Source organism: Chiroxiphia lanceolata, chromosome 6, assembly GCF_009829145.1.
Source record: "Chiroxiphia lanceolata isolate bChiLan1 chromosome 6, bChiLan1.pri, whole genome shotgun sequence".
Taxonomy (NCBI): Eukaryota; Metazoa; Chordata; class Aves; order Passeriformes; family Pipridae; genus Chiroxiphia; species Chiroxiphia lanceolata.
In genome coordinates, this window is record NC_045642.1 from 17,463,935 (window position 1) to 17,479,631 (window position 15,697).

Here is a 15,697-nt window from a genome sequence, read left to right on the forward strand (position 1 = left end):
TAACTTTCTGATTTCTGCTGTTATAGAGTATTTCCATGTTATTCAACATGGCATTTTTCTTTGCTGCATTTTATTTATCCCTACCTCCAAACCTCCTGAATACTCCCTTAAATACAGCAGGTCCAGTTTGGCTCTGGTGTAACTCTCTGGCTTTCCAACTTCCTTTCAAATTACAATTTTGGACTTATTTTCTAGTCATACCAATAGATGAAATTATGTTGAATGTAGATGCTTCTTTTCCAGTTTTATGACAAACCATGGTGGTCCAAGGAGTAGCTTCTTTTAGTTTCAAAGGCTAAACTTTATCCTCCTCAAATTGTAATATTCCCTCACTATTGTCTACAGGAGTTTGTCTTGCTCTCCTGCATCAATATACAACACAGGCAGGGAGGCTGCACTTCTGAAACAACCACATGGAGTCTTCAAGAGGCAGCCTGAAGCCATGTGAGGAGTCATCAGCAGGGTTTTTCAGTGATTATCACTCTCCTTAGTCTTCCTTGGGTTTCCTGTAGCTGGTGGAATGTGTTTTACTGAAGGTTAGCTATGATGAATGAACTCCATATGGGTTAAAATAAGTTGGGACATAACCTCATGTCTCCTAACAAGGTTTCCCTTCTATAGAAGTTCATGGCATATTTCTGAATCTCCTTCCATCTTCCCCCACCCTTTCTGCTTCTTAGGGAAGTGTGTTTTAAAGGGACATGGTTCAAAGATATTTCATTACAAGTCAGTTGTTGCACATGCAGAGCTGCTGCATATCCCAGTCTTATTAAAACAGTAAGGACTTTGCACACTGAAAATTATGCCAACAGGTTCAAGCTTTACAATGCAAAATATATCACAATTTTTCTTGCTCCTGTTGCCTTTTCTCCTTGTTTTCGCTACAACATTAGTGGATGCTTCCATTAAAGAGACATTTAAAGAGGGCATTTTTTGAGACCACTTGGAATTGCCTTTATTGATACACCTGATATCCCTACTGAAATCTAATTTGCAGTATGGGGCTTTGTAATTTCATGCTAGAACAGCATAAAATGGAAGAATTACTCATCCAGAAGGAGAGGATTATGTAACAGTAGTGAAGGAGAATCAGCATAGACAGGGAAAATCCTTTGCAAAGCTGCTGGTTCTGCAGTGCTGTACACCTACTAATTGATTTCAAACAACGGGGAGACCCACTGTCGACGAGGGGAAGAAAAGAGAGGGGGAAATTAATAGTTAATACAGCTCACCTAAAGTAACTCACTTCACAAAAAGGTATGCAACTGAATAAAATCTTCCTGTGTTGTCCAAGCTCCATCTCATGAATGCTTGCTTTTCCTTCTGTCCTAAAGGTGTCATTGGTGTACTTCAGCCATTGAGAATGAAGAGTGAGACATTTGCTGTAGGGATGTGCTCAGCCTGTTACAAGTCATGACAAACAGAAGCAGTTCTGGGAGAGCCATGACACACCACATTACAGATTTGGTGTGAAAGTGTGCCGAGATAATGAAACCTGTGGACTCTGCCCCAGGAAGGACACTTGTTAGCAAAGCAAAGGAACTGCTGGCAGACACACTGAAGAAACTTCGAAGATTGATGAGCTGGGCTTGGAAACCTCATTAGTTATTCCAACACATGGATGCTCTAAAGGTGCCACAGATCTCCACTGGAGAATGGGGTGGAAAGCCCTACACAGCCTACTTGACCTGGTATTGGAGTACTTGAGGATGGGACTAGTGTGAGAATAGCAATGACACTCAGTGCTGTATACAGCTATTCTAGGCTACTCCTTACCTTGAAAATACTCACAGTAGAGGCATAGATAAAATATGCTGCCAACCAAAGGTATACAAAGCTTTGTATACAAAGTTCAGGGTGGAGAAAAACCAAGACTGAGAATTGCCATGGATAGGAGCAGGAGACGGGTGGGAGAGCCAGGGAGAGAGGGCTAGAGGAGCTCTGCTGCAAGAATCCCCCACTAGTTTCACCCTACATTTTTTTTTAAGCCAGTATGAATTCTCCTTGCTGTTGCTAGTGTTATGGGGATTGCTGTTTTATTGATCTATGCACCATGATTTCCACATTTGTCTTCTAAATGGTTACTGTTATCTAAGAATCTCATGTACAATTCAGCTGGAATTGCTCTAACATGCAGAATGCTATGTCATCTAAAAACAGGGTCACTTCACTGTTCATAACAGTTTTTTGAACATTCATTCAGTAAATATATAAAAAGCATCACTCCTACCATGGTGCCTTTCACAACTCTGTTAAATACTTAGCTGTTTTGGAAATTGATATATTTCTGTGCACTGTTTAACACTCAACTAATTTCTAATGAAGTAACTTTACCCTAAAGCTCTTAATTTTCTTAATAACATCTTCTGTTACTTTTTTTCACAATATCTTGCAAGCAATGGCTGCCCAATAGGAGCAGGCAGTTAGAAACAATGGAATAGTGACATCCACACTATGTCACACTTGGGCAGGCTGGAAGATCTCAGAGCACAGCAGTGTTCTGCCACCTTGACCATGCTTTGTCTGTTTAACAGGAAAACCTCTCTGGTTAATAAATTTTCTTTCAGAAATTAAAACTTGCAAAAGTAAAGATGGCACCTCAGAGAAACAGTAGCAGAGCTAGATATTGGAAATCAGAATTTACTGAAAGAAAGTGAAGATTTGAAGGATGCCTTCAGGTGACTGCAGGCCAGTGCAAGCTGTTTGAGGACATCAGTAGAAAACCTATACAGAGAAGTGGATGATGCCAGGGACACACTGGAAGACAAAGACAACAAAATCAAACAATTAGAACTGAAGAGTAAAAAATTGTATTAAATCAATGAACAACTGTAGGCAGAGATCATGGCAATGTCCTGACAGATTTCTCTATACTAAGATAAAATGTATCATAAAATGGAAATATTAGAAGTAAGAGATATGAAAATGAGACATTTGGAATGCTTGCAAATCACACAGGGGTTGAAGGAGAAACTATATGAACAAGAAAAACTCAGAGCCTGCCAGTTAAGGAATGTATTAGATGAACTTTAAAAGCTCAGGGAACTTCAGAGGAATTGGATTCTGCAAGTGAAAGGACAACTAGAAGAATTAGCTGAGAAAGATGCACTTTTGGCAGTAGTAATGAAAACAAATACTGGCATGCTCCCCCTTATTGCATAAGTATGCTGAAGCCAAGCTTCTGGAAAACTGCCTTTCTTTGCTTAAAACACAAAATTTCTTCTGTTACATTTGGAATATCTTGCCATTAGTAACAGTTCGCTTTGGACTTTTCAGTTACTATTTATCAGTAACAACATTCCACTATGTTCAGTGGCAGTATATTTGATATACTGGTGCAAATCCTTATCCATACTTCAGTTTTAAAACCAGACTCTTGTCATTTTAAGAATAGCTATAAAGGCTCTGCAGAGCTGTCTGCATCAATTTAGTGATTTCCCTGCTTCTGACTGTGATAGGGTTAAATTTCTTCGCAATACCTTGCATGGTGTTACATTTTAGATTTGTGATTAAAACAGGTTTTAGATTTGTGATTAAAACGGAGATGTTTTCGTTCTCACTGAGCTTTGCTTACACAGTGTCAAGGCCTTTTCTGCTTCTCACACTGCCTCACCAGCGAGAGGCTGGGGATGTGCAAGAAATTTGGAGGGGACACAGCTGGGACAGCTGACCCCAACAGACCTACGGGATATTTCATACCATATGATGCCATGCTCAGCAATAAAATTGAGTGGTGGAGGAATGGCAAGAGCTGCCATTCCTCAGGCACTGGTGGGCATTGGTTGGTTGGTGGTGAGCAAATGTTTTCTTTTGCATCACTTTTTTTGCTTGATTTTGTTTATCGTGGGGGGTTTTTTGTACTTTCCTCCACCCCCTTCTTAAAAAAATATTAAATTCCCTTTATCTCAATGCAAAAGTTTTCCCATTTTTACCCCTCTGATTCTACCCCTAGTCCTACTTGAGGAAAAGTGAACAAGCAGCTGTGTGTTGCTCAGCTACCTACCAGGGTGAAACCTTCTGTGCATTAATACATGAGCTGATGTGGGGTTTTTTTTAGAAAGCAAGTAAACTTTAGGTTCTGAGCATAGTTTTTTTAAATTAGATTGTTAACTGTGAATATATTTTATAGTAGATAGCTGCATGTAGTAAAAACCCAACAGAGAACTCACTGCCTCAGGCAAAGGAGACAAAAAAATGCCGTTTGTGGTAATCTGACTGAAAGTGGGCAATGTACAGTACTTCATCCAGGATCCTGGAATCCACTTCCCTACTAGACTGTCAGCTTCTAAGTTTTTTAACCTACAGGTCACATTGCAGATTGTAGAGTACATGTTTTCTACAGACTTTGAGAAAGAGCAGGAAGGAACTTAAAGATGTCAGAGGGTATGTTAATATAGGTTGTTTAGGAAGGGCTTTCATTAGTGGACATTAATTCAGACAGTCCATATTTACATTTGGCTGAAAGCTTTTGTTTGTGCACCTAGACACAATAGGCAATGGAACTTCTTAAATACAAATAAATAAATGCATGTCATTTTTGTGGATGAAAAGTTAAATCCTGAAGTCCAACTTGGCAGCTGGCCAACTGGTAATCATGCTGAGCCTTCAGAACTATCCCTGACATTTATGAACAAAGCAGGTAGATGAAGCTTGCCAGGCAGAAGCTGGCAAGAAAATGTGCACTGAACAAATATGATATAGGGAAAAAAAATCTGAGATGGTGAGGGGAAAGCTGTGATTCCAGGAAATCATTTTCACTGTAGCTTGTAGCAGCGGTAATGAAGAAAAATTCCAGAGATGAAAAGCCTAGAACAACCCCTTAATCTCTTCCGTGCCTGTCCTGTGTGACAAGTCACCCTTTGAAATCAGAAGAGATACAATCCAGAAGAGGAAAGTTTGAGCATAAAGAGATTGGGCAATGCTCGGAGGTAAGATGAAGTCAGAACAAAGAATTCTACTTAAGATGCTGAACTGTGACTCAGAGGAACTAAATTTTCTTCCTGCATCTTTCCTCCTTTTCCTCTGGCAAGTCAATCTCTCCATATCCTGGTTCCCCAACTGAATAATGAAGCAGTAATATTAAATAGTATGTTTCTTTTCATACTTGAGAGCATTGGTTTGTTTGTTTGTGTGTTTTAAACTAGAATAGTTTTACAGAACTGAGGGAGGGAATTGTAAGACAAATGGCTGAAAGAGCAAATGTGAGGGGGCAAAAAAGGAGTTGTGGCAAAGGCTGAGGGTAGGAATCTCTTACTCCGTATCAATGACATCAGTCAGAACAGTATATACACACCTAAAAATGGTTTAATCAGAGAAAATGCCTGGTACGATTAGAACCCAATCTAAATAGAGACCTTTAAGTACTATTTTTATTGGATAATACTAATAATGAGATGTGAACTGCCTGTGTCAAGGGAGTCTGAACTGTATTACCTGAAATTCATCAGCAACTGCACCTGTGCAAAGCCAGACTGATGTCACCTCATTCTTGTTGTCCAGTGCCACAGGGAAAGCTATGAGAAAAACAAATGTTTGGTGGGATCAAAGTTAAAAAGGGTTCCAGCAATATGTCCTGAGACGAGTCACAGAAGATAACTCTGCAATGGAGTCGATAGCTTTGTTGCCCTCATTTTTCAACAGATCTTCTCAACTAGCTTCAGCTGGTGTCCTGTATGCATAACACACATGAAATCTGAAGGTGGCTTACACAAAACTTTAGAGGCTTCTGTAGGAGTCGACAGCAGCACTACAGCTTGCAAATGTATTATACAGTATAAAATCATTGCTTCACATAACACGTGAATATTTGGTGTAATTCTGCACAGAGAGAAAACAAATCTTTCTCTGGTTTTGATAAACTATTTCAATAGTGATATTTACAGGTGATACAAAAATAAGGGGTTTTTTTTTATGCTAAACCAGGGATAAAGAACCAGAATGAAGAGAAATCACATATGCAGCACTGTCCTTTCTACAATTTGCAGTCTTTATGAATGACGCATAAAGGCTCAAATAATCCTATGATGTTTCTGTCTTTCTCATCTTTATTTTAGGGGTAAAATGGAAAGAAAATTATGTGCTTGGTTATCACAAAAAAAAAAAAAGAAAAAAGGAAAGCAAAGTTTTATTTTTAATTCACACATTTTTCATGCTCTGAATATAGCTGTATTGCTGAATTCCTGCAGGGGAAAGCTGTATCATTACAGTCAGGTGACACCACCTTCGTGTTGAAGACACCAATATGTGCCAGAAAGTGCTACATGACACTATAAGCAGCAGAAGGGAAGCCAAGCAAGAAGTGACTTGAAACAGGTACCCGAGCATATGTGTTATATGGATCTGTTATATATGTGTGTTATACAAACTTTTGCTTTCTTTACAGTTTATTAGAATTTCGGTTAAAACCACACTAAGAGCAGCAATTCATTGCTTTTAAACAGCAATTTTCTTAATCTGAAAACTTTACATGCAAAGGTGATGAAAGCTAGTTTTTCTTACCTGCCTTATTTCATTACCTTTTCTAGCATTCATTCTTTCCAAGTGCATTCTTGCAGACAGCTTGAGGTGTACATGCAGCCTCATGAGGGGTCATATGCACACATACTGCTGCAGTTATCCTAACCAGAAGACCACTGTGTCTTAATAAGTTAGTGACTAATAGCACAGCTAACCTGAGACAGTGCAGGCTTGTGCTGTGCTCTACATTCAGCTTGGTACGCGGCCTCTGGTGCACTGCACACATCCACTGGCTGCAGGGGGAACCCAGCCTGATCATGGTCATGAAAGAGCCTGCTGGCAGCTCCCATGTGGCACCAGTGATTACCACCTGCGTGCCCTGTATCTTAAAACACACTTCCATTTTTTCTTCCTCCAGTCTTTCAGAAGACAGAAAGGAATGATGCACACTCTCTAAATATTGTGGGGTTAATTTCTTCCTGTAAATTACAGTATATATATTGCATATTGCAGTAAGTGCTGAAGACTTTGACCAAAAGGACCTTTTGTACTAAACACTCTCCCCATGTTCTCAGATGATCCTTCTCTTGAATTGTAGCACTCAATAGGTGCATTAATGGCACCTTGTTTGGGAGTGGAGAGGCAGCGTAGTGAGATCAAATCACTTACTGAGATCATAGAGCCTATAGAAACTGAGCCTAGATCTTCAGCAAGTCTAATAAGATGACTATTGGTCTTGTGTTTAAAGCAATTAGCTTTAAACACAAGACCAATATCTCATTAGAAGTCTCTCTTGCAGGGAGAAAATAATTTTCTTCATTCACATACTTATGTGACTGAACACTGAGGTGTCACCTTATATGGTGACACCTAATAATCAGTGAACAGAAGTAGGAGTCCAAGAATGCTTGTAATATTTAGCTAGAGATGTAGACTCGTCCACTCCTGATGTTTGAGAATGCTGAACCTCAGCTGAGCTGACTGACTGAGTTGACTCAGTATCTGATTTCTTTACCTCAACACTGCCTCTAGTATCCCAACAACTCTGAGGGTGTTGGAAAATACATGCTAAAAAGTTGCAGAATGTGCTGTATTTTCAGAGGTGCTGCACTCCTGCAGCTTCTATTGACTTCCCTGAAGCAGCTCTGCAGAGAAGCAAAACTGCTGTTCCTCTCTGGGCAGAGCTCCAGACAATCTTTGTATAACAGCGCTGACTTCAAAGGAGGCTGAGGATCTGACCATCAAGAAACCAGAGCCAGTACATATAAAATCATTTCACTGCAGGCACCAAGTGTATTTCTGTGCAACTTGCCCTGTCTCCCATAACCTGTCACATTCAGCAAGAAAGGCTCTGGAGGAAAGATGGAAATAGTAAATTAGGCTGTTGAATTATTTGAAAATAATCTTTTCCAAAGGGAATATAGGCAATAGACTTTTAAGAAGACGGGACTTTAGAGCTGACAAGTGTATCTAGCATGTCAATGTGGTAATGAAGTTAGTTCTGCACTGTTTGGAAAACAGCAAATTTCCTTGCAAGGTTTGTGATTAAACATCTAACAGAAAATAATGATTTCCTTGCAGGCACTGAGGCACCAAATAAAAAGACTTAGAGGAAGAGCCTACCAGAGAAAGAACCTACTAAATATCACTATTGAAAGACAGTGTTATTGTAGAGTCCTCATACTATTCAGTGTTAATTAGAAAAATTCATATCTGTAAAACTGAAGTACCCAGTGGGAGAAAGTATGCTATTTAGTGTGCAGAAATCTTTTTACACACAAAAAAATTGGTGCCTATTCTGTAAAAAACAGCAGTTGCAGAGAGGAGAGAGGATATTGACTTGTATGTATGTCTTGTTATTGAGGGGGATCAACAAATTAACTAAATTACAAAGGAGAAAAACTATGTTTTGCTGCATATGAATAAAGATTTCCATAATGAACCTGAGTAAGAAGAAGAGCAATGGTTGCTTGCCCGGGGATGGAGTGGGAAAGAAAGAATTTCTGCCCAGAAATTCACATTTGCACTACTTGTGCCTATACAAAATACGAGATCAAATGGAAATGTATGACTAAATTGATTATAAAGTATTTGGAAGAAATCTGAAAAAAAAATTGGGCTCATTAAAATTACTCTAAAATGATTCCCTTAACTTATTGAAGGAAGTTGTTGCTTCTTCCTGTGTCATTTCACTCTTATTCTTCATTGTTTCTTTCTTTCTATGTCTTAATTTATATTTTGGTGAGGAGAAATTTGGTGAGCAGACAAAAACAATTCTCTAATTTTTCTACATATTTATTTTATATTCTGAGAAGACAACAAATAAAAAATGAAACAAATACATGGAAATTCACAGAGCACATGAACAGGATTCCTATAATATCTATTCATAGCCTGGCATGGTACTAGGTACAAATATGGATATCATAACTGAGAATGCTTCACATCCTCCTTCTGTGAGACTAGAATGCCAAAATCTACATTGCTTTAATCTTTGTTTTCAAATAATGACTTCTAAATTATGTATTTTTTTAAATGAGGCAGCAGGGTATTCTCCTCTTTGAAAAATAATCTAGATAAAAAAGGATAATCTGATTCAATAGAAAAGATGTGAAAATTTTATTTGTTAGATTTCTCTAGATAAGAGAGCAACTTCTTTTTGAATAAACAAACATGTTGATTTATTCACAGTTACTGTGGGTAGGTATTTTTGCCAATCAAACATAACAGGTATATATTGTAGAACAACATCAAGAGGCGTTGAGAGGATGCAACTCAGTAAAAACAAACAGGTCACACACTTAGGCAAGAATAATGAACTGCAGAAAAATAAGGTGAGGAAGAACAAGCTAAATAATTGCATGTCAGAAACAGATTTGGATGTTAAATAGATCATAAGATGAATAGAAGTGAGAAATGTTATGCTGCTGTAAAAAAGGGAAACCCTTATTGCAATTTATATCTTATGTTATCACATAAAAAATATTTAGCAATTCTTCAGCTCTCCTTGAAGATGTCTGCCCCAGCTGTGTCCAGTTTTGGATACTTCAAGGAAGGTATTGTCCTACTGAGGAAAAAAACAGAGGAAGATAACAATAATTATCAGGCTTGCTAAAAGTAATACTTGTAAGGAAAAGCTGAAGGAATTAGGATAAATTTAATCTGACATTCCTCTGAACAGCTGAACTTCAGAGAAAAGAAAACTAAGAGGTAAAATAATAACAACTTTCGAGTACACAAAAGGTAATTTCAATAAGAGGAACAAGCTGTTTTCTGTGTCTGCTGTGCACAGGACAGAGGCATTTTGCTCTCCTGACTCTTTGCTCATCTCTGTTGAAATGCTGTCTGGAAATGGACATGTTACCCAAATAATACTAAATACAGCCTTTTCACTGCTACAATTTTCCTGTTGCATTAAAAATACACTTAAGAAATACAGTTCGGGAAAAGCATGGCAGAACTGGAGAAAACGGAAAAAATCCTCCCATGATTGTAGATGACCCTCCTCCTCTGAAGCAGCTGCTGTCTGAAACTGTTTTCAAAGAACCTTCCCCTCACCTCTGTGGTGAATGAACCTACAGAAAAACCTTGCACAAGTTGATTTGAAATAAAATAACTCCCATTTTGGAGTGGACTGTCTGATGAAGATGTAGTTATAAAATAAATAATGATTCAGCTCTAGCTTTCAATTTTGTCCTTATTAAGTTGCTCAACCAGGTGTTGAAGCCAATAGAATTTGCTTTTCCTCTGTTGGAAAGCTATTTTGAGTGCAGTGCGACTGAAGAATAGCCACTTAATAGCTGCTCGGCAGTGCTCCTGGCTTTGCTGCTAGAATCCCCCACAATTGCTCGAACAACACTTTTGCCAATACTGATCTAGTTCAATCAGCAGCTATAACACTGGAGTATGAAATTCTGCACTGTTTGTGACGGTGGTAAGTTGCCTGCTGTTTAACATCTCTGTTTCATGGTCTGGTGTCAGGAGGGAGGCATTGCTGATTTTGATCTTCAGTTTGTATTTAATTCTTTCTCTCTTCAATCTATTCAACTGAACTCTCTTGTAGTCTTAGTGCAGTATCCATCCTGACTGAAATTCCTGGGTAATGTTGCTGTGTGCTTTTACAGAGTTGCCACGTTTTATGCTGGAGCTATATTTCCTTCATGATGGGGGATGTAATTCTTCTGCATCCCAACTGGATTGTGAGGATTAATTAAAGTTTTCAATGCACAGTGAATACCTTGTATGCCATTGAAGTGGAAATTATTGTTTATTACAGCCAGTCTGAATGCCATCTGGGATTTCCATGTTCCTATTTCAGCTCAGTTGTACATTACCAAGCTCGATCTGTTACCATGAACAAAAGATTAGCATTCTTGTTCTGTGTTTGGTGCTGTGTCCAGCCCTTGTGTAAATCTGTATACATCCCGAGAAGCTATGCTTAGCACACTAGGGCTCCAAAGGCTTTTCTGTAGCTGGAAGCCTACAACATCCCTCTCTTTTTTCTGCACTTCCACTCTGGTATGTGTTGGATCCACAAAGCAGAGGATCCCTTTGGCCTTCTCCACTGTCACCCTTGCCTGCAAGTCAGCTTTGTGAGACTGTGTAAGGAAGGATGGTGGAACTGGACTCTGCATTTTGCAAAAGATGCTTTTCCCCATGCAATAGAATTGTACCTTTTTTGTGGTATCTAAAATCCCATGCGGACATGACGAAGAGGGCTGAGATCCAAGCCAGTAATGATGCATAGCCATCCCACAATATTCTTGTATGTTTGCAATATCTACAAAACTTAACCCCAAACCTGTTTTGCTAGTTCACTGTGAGATCCTCTGCAAGGCCAGTGATATCTCTGAACTACAAAAACCACAACTATGATTTGTTACTCTGCTTTTATGGACCAGCTTTGATCAGCTAAGAGTACATTTTAAAATATATTCTTGTGACTTCACTGTCTTTGTAAGTCACAATTAGCAAATGGAGTTAAATAACTGCAGGAACTCGCCCAGTATCATGAGAGATACTCAAAATGGCATAAAATGTAACCACCCAACCTACTTGTGAGCTTTCCCTGGGGAACAGATGAGTTAACAAAGAGTTTAAAGTTTACTTCCTAGCTGAAGGATTCTATTATGTATCTTATCTAAATAAACTGGGAGGCTTGACCTTCCTAGGAGTGCACTATTTTCACAGAGGTACAAGTGTAGTCCTCTGACCACACTGCCGTTTACATCTTGCTGGTCTGACAGGTTTCAGTTTTAGAGTCAGACCCCAGTGCTGAGTGCTAAATAAATACCTACCAGAAGTTAGATGTTATCCATCTGAGCTTTGTGTTCGCTCACTCCTTCCATAGCATTAGACTCTCCTCCACCTTTCAAGTGTCCCTTCTGGCTTTCGGTACAAGCACAAAATTAATTTGGCAGGAATTCTGCTGTAACTGTTCTTCAGTGAGGACAACATCATGTGCATTACTCTCTTCCTTTGCCATGCTGAGACATTATTTTCTGATTTTATGAAGAAGAGCTTAGGTGCCATCTACACTTTCGTATTCTGGAGCCAGCCTAGGGAGCAGTGCCTATTTGATAATTTTCACGCAACCACACCATGTGGACACATATCTGTTTGTCTCTACACACGTCCAACCACCCATCCAGTCATAATCAATTTTTACTTAAAGCCTTCGGAGATATTAAGCTCTTAGAAATTTCATAAAAAGAGTCAAGTGGTTACAGAAAATAAACTCTATTAAGTGTCCCCACCAGGCAAAGGTTTTGGCAAAGGTAAAACTCACCTCTGGCATTTGGGCCAGTATTGGGGAACCAGCATGGAGAGCTGAGAAACATGGATTATCTCTTACACAGCCAATAGCTGGGAGCAAGGAGATGAGGTTATAAAAAATGTGAACAGAAAGCTCCAGGCGAAATTTCAGGGAACATAGGGCTTGTGACAAATCTGAAGGATAGATGAAGAACTGGGAACAATAGAGAAGAGACTGGAAATCAGACTGAAAGAATGATACAGGAGAAATTGACATCTAAATGTTTATTACAAGATAAACACAATTTATTGTCATTATAGCTCCTTTGATTACCTTTCAACCTTTTCTTAATGATGCCCATATGTTGCAAATAAGAAGGTTTTATGACTTCTGTTCTCTCACCTTTCCCATGGCTTACATTCCCACTTTAATTAACACGCTGACATCAGATGCCTCGCCTAATGCTCTTGTCCCAGTACTCCGTCTGTGCTAATCCCCGGGGATCCACTTCCCGTTCCGGTGATGTTCGCCAGGTGGCGATGCCGGCACTGCTGTGCCGTTTCCAGGCCTTAAGGGGGCAGGGGGCGTTGTTTAACAACAAAAACTTGGAAAAAGGCTTCAAATGACTTAAAATGGTGAGTAAAAGTATGTTATTGGATTCTATGTGGATTTCCTGAGAACAATAATAAAACAGGAAAATAAAATATGCAGTGAGGAAGTGGTAGCGCTGTCAGGAAGGGGCAATGCTCACTTTAGTCACTGTGTATCTCTGTATGAGGACAATGAATGTCAAGAATCTACGAATTAATATTACTTTCTTTTTCTGTTGATATAAATTTCATAGGGACAACAACATTTTCTCCTGTCTGATCTCTTTGAAATTATTGTGACTAGATGAGGTCTTGGAATTAAATCCATGGTGAATAAAACTGTAACTGCTCATGACTTACCCAAAACTAATATCCTAGCTCGTGTGGTTAGAGATACAAGAATATCATGGAAGCTTGTTAACAGTCTTTCCCCTCCAACCTGCCCTCACAATGTCAAGGCTGTAATGATATAGTAATGTCAAGACTTTCTCCCTTCAGAGAAGGACTTGGAGGTGATGGTTGATGAAAAACTCGACATGAGCTAGCAATGACCACTCACAGCCCAGAAAGCCAACCATGTTCTGGAGTGCATCAAAAGCAGTGTGGCCAGCAGGTCAAGGGATTCTCTCCCTCTACTCTGCTCTGGTGAGACCCCTCCTGGAGTACTGCCTACAGTTCTGGTATCTGCAGCATAAGAAGGACATGGAACTGTTGGAGCAAGTCCAGATGAGAGTCACAAAGTTGATAAGGTGGCTAGAGCAGCTCCCCTACAAAGACAGGCTGAGAGAGTTGGGGCTGTTCAGTCTGGAGAAGGTTTCAAGAAGACCTCATAGCAACTTTCCAGTATTTGAAGGGGGCCTACAGGAAAGCTGGAGAGGAACTCTTCATCAGGAACTGTAGTGATAGGACAAGGAGTAATGGGTACAAATTGAAAGAGAGGGAATTTACCTTAGGTATTACAAAAAAATTGTTTACTGTGAGGATGGTGAGGCACGAGAAAAAGTTTCCCTGAGAAGTTGTGGATGCCCCATCCCTGGTGGTGGTAAAGGCCAAGCTGGATAAGTCCTTGAGCAATCTCATCTAGTGTGAGGTGTCCCAGTCCATGACAGGGGGGTTGGGACTAGATGATCTTTAAGGTCCCTTCCTACCCTCAGCGTTCTATGAATCTATGATTCTCTGTAATTATGGAGATAAGCATTGACCTTCTGCCGTTACCTCTATGGGGTTTACTGACTGCTTTAACCGTGTTAGCTCAAGAAACTTCTATCCTTTAATTATTGAAACTCTGCTGCATATATATAGAATATAAAGAAATTGAGTTTCCCGAAAGATGGTTCATCTGGATAGCATTTGTTATAAACTACCATAACTGTAGCAGCACTCAAGCTTTGTTCAGACAGGGCATATATCAGATATTGTAAGTGCTGAATGTTCTTAATCACTTTGTTTAAAATTACTTTGCATTGCCACTTCATATCGTGCACTGTCTCTGCTAAGAAACCTATACAAGAGCCAATGAATAAAATTTAGTCCCATTAGCTTCTTCTATGAATCTTAACTCCTTATCCCTGAAAAAAGCCAAACTTTGTCAAGAGACAAGCTAAAAAAAAAAAAGGGGGGGGGGTTGAATTTACAATGCTTTTTAAATAAAAAAGCTGATGCCTTTTCAGGTTTGGTTCTTTTTTATTGGTAAGAACAATGGAAGGACAATTTGCTTCTTTAATGGTTTTGCAGGTTGACATGAATTCCGCTTCCAGCAGAGGAAGTGCTGACAGGAGTAAGAGGAACCTTAGAGCTGTTCCCGTCAGCTGGTGACTTTCAGCTGGCATCACCTATGCCCCTTCAATGGCTCCCAATCCAGTACACCCTGTCTTACTCATTTCTCTGAGTATCATGACACAGACTGAGGAAGTTGGGGCTGTTCAGCCTGGAGAAGAGAGGATTGTGTGAAGACCTCATAGTACCTTTCCAGGGCCTACAGGGAAGCCAGGGAGAGACTCTTCGTCAGGAACTGTAGTGATAGGACATGGAACAATGGATATAAATTGAAAAGGGGGAAAATCAGCTAAGATATTACGAAGAAATTATTTACTGTGAGGGTGATAAGACTGAAACAGGTTGCCTAAGGAGGTTGCAGATGCCCCAACCCTGGAAGTGTTCAAAGCCAGGCTGGATGGGGCCCTCAGCAACCTGGTCTGGTGGGAGCTGTCCCTGCCAAGAGGGGTTGGAACTGGATGATCTGTAAGGTCCATTCCAACCCCTTAACATTCTGTGATTCTGTGAAGTAAAAAGATGAAGCTGTTCCCACTGAAAGTATAGTGGGGGGGGGGAAGAAAAAAAAAGCTGGTGCTATATTTGGAGCATTCCTAATTGCACTGTTCTATTTCTAGCTGCCAAAATCCGTGCTAGAATTTTAATTAAGGGCTAAAATTATGCCGCAGATCCTGACAACAGGAAACAGCCCTAACAACGGGAAACAGTTCTGTTATTTAAACAGGCTTTGGAATAATCAGACTTTATCTCCCGAAGCGGCACTCCAATGAATATTAAAGCTGCTTTTGTTCTCCCGGAGAGGGCTGCGCTTGCTCGGCAAGCTCTGGGAAACCATTGAGGCCAGGCCAGGCCAGGCAATGGGTCGTTCCCTTTCACATATGGCTGCCACGGCCGGCAGAGAGCGGGCAGAGAGCGCCCCACGGTCCCCACATACCCCCGGCCGCACAGACACCCTGCCCGCGGGGCGCCCTGGGCGGCAGAGCGACGCCCCCGGCACAAGATGGCGGCCTGAGGCGCCTCACCTGCTCCGCCGGCGCCGCAGCGCCCCCTACCGGCCGCGACGCCCCCGCAGCGCCGCGCTCCGCCGCGGCGGCCGCAGCGCGCAACGGCGCATGCGCAGGAG

The 15,697-nt window shown here is 40.4% G+C and overlaps 2 long non-coding RNA genes across 5 annotated transcripts; both read right to left on the minus strand.

Moving 5' to 3' along the window:
• Nucleotides 1-235: 235 nt before the first annotated feature.
• On the minus strand, nt 236-2,427 carry LOC116788814. The gene is made up of 3 exons (XR_004357775.1): nt 2,335-2,427; nt 1,233-1,401; nt 236-512 (listed from the first exon to the last, which is right to left on the minus strand). It is a non-coding gene; the product is annotated as an uncharacterized LOC116788814 (long non-coding RNA).
• A 6,378-nt stretch (nt 2,428-8,805) lies between these two features.
• On the minus strand, nt 8,806-15,676 carry LOC116788993. Of its 4 annotated transcripts, none has more exons than XR_004357836.1 (3): nt 15,597-15,676; nt 12,245-12,321; nt 8,806-9,523 (listed from the first exon to the last, which is right to left on the minus strand). It is a non-coding gene; the product is annotated as an uncharacterized LOC116788993 (long non-coding RNA). The 4 variants fall into 4 exon arrangements; XR_004357835.1 differs by having other exon boundaries at nt 12,245-12,424; XR_004357837.1 differs by lacking the exon at nt 15,597-15,676 and adding an exon at nt 12,614-13,403.
• Nucleotides 15,677-15,697: the final 21 nt, after the last annotated feature.